Source organism: Chinchilla lanigera, unplaced genomic scaffold (genome assembly GCF_000276665.1).
Source record: "Chinchilla lanigera isolate Chin_1 unplaced genomic scaffold, ChiLan1.0 scaffold00008, whole genome shotgun sequence".
NCBI classification, from domain to species: Eukaryota; Metazoa; Chordata; class Mammalia; order Rodentia; family Chinchillidae; genus Chinchilla; species Chinchilla lanigera.
Genome location: NW_004955409.1, coordinates 10397370 through 10404202, shown reverse-complemented (window position 1 = coordinate 10404202; position 6833 = coordinate 10397370). Strand labels below are relative to the sequence as shown.

General features: G+C 39.7%; 1 long non-coding RNA gene across 1 annotated transcript in view; it reads right to left on the bottom strand.

Annotated features, from left to right (window-relative positions):
- The window catches only part of LOC106147727, a 40200-nt gene continuing 33367 nt past the window's right edge, over positions 1-6833 (bottom strand). Inside the window, exon 3 of the long non-coding RNA XR_001232641.1 lies at positions 1-706. This is a non-coding gene — a long non-coding RNA (uncharacterized LOC106147727). The remainder of the gene's footprint in view (positions 707-6833) is intronic.

Below are 6833 nucleotides of genomic sequence, written 5' to 3'. Positions count from 1 at the left end.
GTACTGGGAATGGAACTCATGACCTCAGGCTTGCCAGGTAAGCGCTTATGCCGCTGAGCTACATCCCCGGCCTCCTTAATTACACCAAGGTCCCATGATTACTTCATTTTCATTTCTGAATTCATAATCTGAAAGTATCTAATAGGTAGCTTTTTAAATTTATTTGCTTTTATTTATTTGCCTTTTTATAGCTTTTTTTTATTTATTTGTCTACTACAAAAGAAATAATATGATTTTTTTTAAATGAAAAAATAAGGAGTGGTCAGTCCATAATCCCACCTGCAAGGGAAACCACTGTTAACGGCTTGGTGGGTATTTCTCTGAACTGCTTGGGTTTCATTTCCATTCGTTCCGTTTAGCTGGCAGCCTTGGACAAATTTGTCCTTACATTGACTTAGCTTCGTCACCTCAGTATAACAGTACTGGCTTTGGGGCTTTGTACAGAGTTAGTAGAATGATACATGAGAAGTATTCACAAAATTTCTGACACATAATACATATTAATAAGTGCTAGTTTGTTTGCATGTATTTGTATAAGCTAGGTTATGTTGCAGTAAGGAACATCCCCAGGTGTCTAAGTGCCTTAACACAACAGAAGTTTGTTTCTTGTCAACTACATCTCTTGCACAGACTGGCAGAGCAGTTTCTCCATGCAGTTACGTAGGGCTCCCCCTCCTGGCAAGTTTCATTCTGCAGTGCTGGAACTCTGAAATAAGTGACATTTTTAGTAATGATAGCAGTGAAAAGACCCTAGGTAATCACACATGGACTTTTTATTGCCTTAGCTCATAATTGACACATGCATTATTTATTGGCCATAATTACTAACTACCAAGTAAGCTGGCACATACTGAGTATGGAATATTTGGTGAGTGCTACTACCTCTCACAGTCCTCCCTTTTTTTTCCAGTGTGGCATATCTTCCCCTATCAGTACATAGTCATTTACTCATTGAGTATTTGTTACACCCTTCTACATGACAGGAATTATTCTAGGTAATGGAATAAACTAGTAATGAAAATATTTGACAGTTGTTTCATGTAGTTTGTTAGATTGTGAATAGTTTAGAAATAAAATACTTTAAAAATTATCTCAGAAGGTGATAAATGTCACAATGAAGAATAAGAAAGAAATGATCACAGAAGACTTCCTTGAGTGTCATTTGAGTTAATTAGAGCTTTCACATCTGCATTTTGGAAAAAAAAATCACCATAAAATTTAATAAGTATTCTCAATTTTTCAAACAAAATTTTAACCAACTTGCTTCTTTAGAAACCATGCTTTGTCTTGATTGTTTCCCTGTATCCTCACTAACTGGCCACTGTCAGTGCACAATTGTTTTTTGTGGTAGTCTTATCTTTCCGGTTGCTAAAATCTTAATCATATCTTTTTAACCCCTCCCTTTTCTATAATTTCCTTTAAAGTAGCTGGATAAAGCTGGTTGAGGTGTTGTAACCTGCACTTCCAACACTCAGGTGTCTGAGGTAGGAGTTCAAGGACACCCAGAGCTATGTAGCAAGACCCTGTCTCAAAAACAAAGAAACAAAAATAAAGTAATTGGACATGTAAAGAATTATAAAAATTGTAAAATTGAGAAGTAAGACTTAGTGATGACTTTATTAAGTATATCAGTCCTTGATAATTCTTTTAGCATTTTGCTATGTTGAGAATGTAAAAGAAAAAAGAGCTACACAAAATACTGTATTCACAAGCAGTTTAAAAGTTTTGAGCATTAAAGAACTAGTTCAAAAATAAATGTTTTTTCAGATAATCTGATATAGAAGAGGTACAATTTGAATAGAAACTTTTTTTTTTTTAGGAAATTATCAATGGTTATTATTTTACATATTGTTATCTACAAGATAGTTTCTCAGGAAAACAAATAGACAAATGATAGTGAGTTACAGACAAAAGAGGTAGGAGATTATCAATAGTTGTTGTACTATACTTAGGTATCTTCAAAGTGGCTTCTAAAGAATATAAATAGAACTATACATGAGTGACCTACTGAATAATCATTCAATAATTCTCAATGGTTGTTGTAGGAAACACATAATAATAAACATGGATCCATTTATGAAATAGGATAGGAACAATGCAAACATTACAGAGTTATGGATAGATTAGTAGGAAAATATCAGTGGCTGCTGTAATACATGGTGTTATCTTCGAAGTGGTTTCTCAGGAAGAAAGAGATACACAAGAAGGATCTAACAAGTAGTTGCAGCCTAAGGGTTGTCAAAAATCAAGTGAGTCGTCTGGGGCAAAAGCCATTTTTTGTAGCGTTTTCTCTCCAGCCTCCCATCGCATTGGGACCCCATGTGCTGGGGTCCCTCCCTCCGGGAGCCTACGAGCAGGAAGCTATCCAGCCAGAGGACCAGCGCTCCCCGCCCGTGGCTCCCTGTGCACCGGAAGCCCTCCTTCCGGGGTCCCACCAGGCAGGGAGTGAGGCATCTGTCTGAAGACTGGCGCTCCCTGCCTGAGGCTCCCTGTGTGCTGGGGGGCCTCCCTCTGGGAGCCTACGAGGCAGGAAGCTAGCCAGCTGGAAGAACGGCGCTCCGCACCCATGGCTCCCTGTGCGCTGGAAGCCCTCCTTCCGGGGGCCCACGAGGCAGGGAGTGAACCCCCGGTCCAAAGACCGGCGCTCCCCACCCGAGGCTTCCCGTGTGCTGGGGGCCCTCCCTCCGGGAGCCTATGAGGCCTGAATAGAAACTTTCCTTAGTCATGTTTAACGATTCTTCAAAAAAATGTTCTTTCAGTTACTTTTTGTTGCCATAGGAACAGGCTACATTGCATAAATATTTGGTAAATCCCACCATTTTTTGCTTAAAATGACAGTCTCAACAATTAGATGACTAGGATTAAAGCAGAAAATGAAGTCATTCTAGTTGAAGATCAAAAATTTTGCTCAAGTCTCTTGTTTGACTAAATTGTGAGGTCAGTCTCCCAGTGGGAGTATCTTGGAAAGGTTATTCTCTTAGAACTACCCTGCACTTTAAGGGTAATGGTGACAGGCTTATCACACAGTGAGAAAGAACTTTCATCATAGACAAATTTGTCAGTGTTACTCATACAACTAGAATATAACATTTAAAGGAAAATGCATGACATTGCTGGGAAGCTATGTCAGAAGAACTGTAATTGGCTGGTGGTGTGGTTCATTGGTAGACACATGGTTAGCATGTGTGATGCCCAGCCCCACAAAAAAAAGGAGGGGGAAGGAGAAGTGAAAAGAAAACGGGGACGGGGAGAAGAAGAGAAACAAAGCTATGGCCAAATAAAAGAAATACAAATGTATGAAGTTGTATTTTCATGGCATGGGGAACTTGGAAATCTGGTACATAAACCGTGTTTTGTTTTCATGATTTGTTTCACCCTGTTGATATCCTACTTCACATGTTCAGAGAATATTGTTACCTTAGGAAGGAATGATCACTGAATTTGCCAACATCCAGTTGAAAACATTTTTGGGATTTGGAATGATTAATTTTCAGGATCGGACTGTGTCTAATTATAGGCCCTATTTAATCATAAAAGCAGTTCTGGAATATTGGCCAGATCTCAATGTCAAACAAGGTAAGGATGGCATCATCATGATTCAAAGGTCACCTAAATTGCTTTGAGACTATGAACAGTAGTTTTAATCTCTAAGCTTAATTTTTTCATCTGGAAGAAAAGCATAGAATATCTTCTTTCCAAGTTTTACTTGAATGTTTTGTATATGGCTTATCAAAATCTTGAGCCTAATTCTTGTAAGCAGAGGGAGAAATAAGAATAATTAAAAGAAGCACTTACAGTGCTATGGAATAGAATATTCCCTGTGTTCACTTCTAATCTTCCTTCTCAGGGAGAATTTCCTTTGTTGTCTACCTGAGAACTAGAACTTTGCGTTACACTCCTCTGATATATCCCAAATTTACTGTTCAGCCATCAGTCATTTTTTTATTCTTTCAGTGAGTTGATCATCATTCAAGTATTAAGATCCTGCCTTGTGCCAAGCACTGTGTGAGGGGCTTAGAATACAAAGAATAAGATTGGCATAGCTCCTGCTCCCTGGAATGCATATCAAAATAGGGGAGACCAACATGCCAGTACTCACCAATGCTTTGAGTTTAGCAGGAAGTACCAACTGCCATGGAAGCTTTCCGGAAGAGGGTATATTCCCTAATTTGTATGGTCAGAAAGGGATTTTAGGCATTTCAGCGTGAAAACAGGAAAAGTGAGATGCTGGCTAAACAAACTCCGTATTTACCTCAGAGGGAGAAGTGTAGGTGGAGGAGACAGTACTTGACTGATTTTTACATAGTAACAGGAAACCAGTATAGTGACATCGTAGAGTGGGAGGGTCCAGATTTTATAGATTATGGTTTATCGGAAGGTATTAGGAAGCCACTGAAGCTTTTGTTTGTTAGTTTTATAGATTTAGGCAAAGAAGTGTCATGACACCTTGCATTTTTTAAAAATCATTGTAGGACTGGGTGAGAATGGAGGAGGTGATGTCACACAAATAAAAACCAGCTAGGAGAGAAGTGGAGGAAATAGATTCTGGGAGAGGCAGACAAGAAGAGGAAAACAAGTGAGGTGACTCAAGAGGTGGTTAACAGAATGAATAGGATTGGGTTGTGAGGTGTGATTATTTGGATGCAATTTGAGTGTCCCCTAGGGTTTCCATGTTGAGAATTCATTTCCGTTATGAGGTATTAAGATTTAATCCAACTATGGTCTTTAAAGGTGGGACTTTTGGGAAGTGAGTAGGAATCAACAGTCACTAGGGTGGAGTCCCGTAATGGAATCCTGCTGCTTATGAGTAAAGGGGGAGAGACAGGCACACATACACACACCCACACAAGTGCAGACACTCTCTCTTGCCATGTGATGGTGTCTGCCACCTTGGGACCCTGCTAGCAACAAGGCCATCACCAGATGCAGCACCTTAAACCTTTTTTCTTTATATACAATTTTCTTAGTCTGTGGTATTGTATTTTTGGCAATGAAAAATGGTACTAATACATGATGGAATGATGAATGAATCAAGGATGACTTCCAGATTTCTGGCTTAAGCTAATGGGTGGGTGGCATTTACTTGAACAGGAAAGAAGGGAGGTGGCCATGAAGGAGAGACAATCTAAAGAATCCCAGTGTACAATATACACTAAGTACAACGTGAGAGACACTCATGAAACACAGAGGGCTAGTCTAAATTAATAAAGAGACAGAGATAGCATATTCATCAATGTTTTTGAAATATTTATTTTGAGGCAGGATTTCACTATGTCAGTGATGGCAAACCTTTTAGAGCTTTTGATGATATAGCCCACTGTAGCACATGTGCCATAGGTTTGCCACCACTTGCGCTAGGTAGTCCAAGTCTGCCTTGAACTCTGTGTAGCCCAGGGTAGCCTCAAACATACGATCCTTCTACACCCTCATTCTCCTCAGTGCTGGGATTGTCAGTATTGGAGGTTTGTACTGTTTTACTTTGTTTTTGGTACTGGTAATTGAACCCCAACCTTCATACTGAGCTACATCCCCAGCTTTTTTATTAGTTTTTACTTTGAGACAGGGCCTCATTAACTTGCTGAATTGCCCAAGCTGGGATTGAATTTGGGATCCTCCTGCCTCAGCCTGTGAGTGCTAGGATTACAGGTATGCACCACCATGCCCATGCTTTAGTATTGTGTTTCTTAAAAGTCAGTTCTTCCAAAATTGATCTGTGTAATTCATTGTAATTCCAAAGTTTTATTTTATTTTCTGTGGAATTTGTCAAACTATAACTAAAATTTTTATGTAAGAGCCAGAAAGAATAAGAAGTAACGTGTGGGAACACACTGAGGGAATCTTCATACCCTTGAGTCTGACATCCTCTACTCTCAGTCAGAACTTTGTGAACACTGCTTCAGAGGTTGGTCTGACACCCTAGCCAGTACCCTTTCTGATTCCATTGTTTGGGCTGCTTTTTTTTTTGAGTTAAGCCATAGATAGCTTCACAACATACAAATTTCCTTTCATAACTTCATCCCTTGCAGACTCTCTGCAACTTACTTTAACCTTCTGGCAGAATTTCAGAATGCTCAGCATTTCAGAACCATTCAGAATGCTATCTTATCTGAACATATTCTCACTTCATATCCATCTTTCTCCACATCTCATTTCTTTGCTTCCCTGAGTCCATATTGTGTATGCCTTCCTGTAGCTTTCTTGTCAAACAGAACTCATTTTCTTTCCATATCTCTGCTCAGCAGAAGAGTTCAATATTACCTCTGGTCATCTATTGATGCCATTTTCCCTTTAAGACATCTTGATCCTAGTGAAAGGTCTGTACTTCCAAAGCTTGGTAGAAGGGCAACCTAGTAGCTTTTCTCACCAGGTGGGAAAGTTGTAGCCACTGCTTTTCGACAGTCAGGTCATCCCATTGTCACTGCATGTAAATACCATAAGAAATAGGGTACCAGCCAAGGGATACCTCCTAGTCTTTGAGTCAAGGCTCATATTGTTTTTTTGTTTTGTTTTGTTTTGTTTTTGGTTTTTCTCCTATACCGGGAACTGAACTCATGACCATGCACTTGCCAGGCACGCGCTTTGCCGCTGAGCTAAATCCCCAGCCCCCAAGGCTCATATTGTTATGAGTGACAAAGGATAACAATAAGACTTCTAGAAGCCAATCACTCCCCAAAAGATGAAGTGCCTCTGTGCACCCTTCCAATTTACATGCTGTCTTAGTTGTTTTTCTTGTTTCTGAGAACCCAACACCCAGAGTTAAATGAGGAAAGGTTTATTTTGGCTCACAGTCTGTAGAAGTTTCAGTCCATAACTGGCTGGCTCCAGGGCAGAGT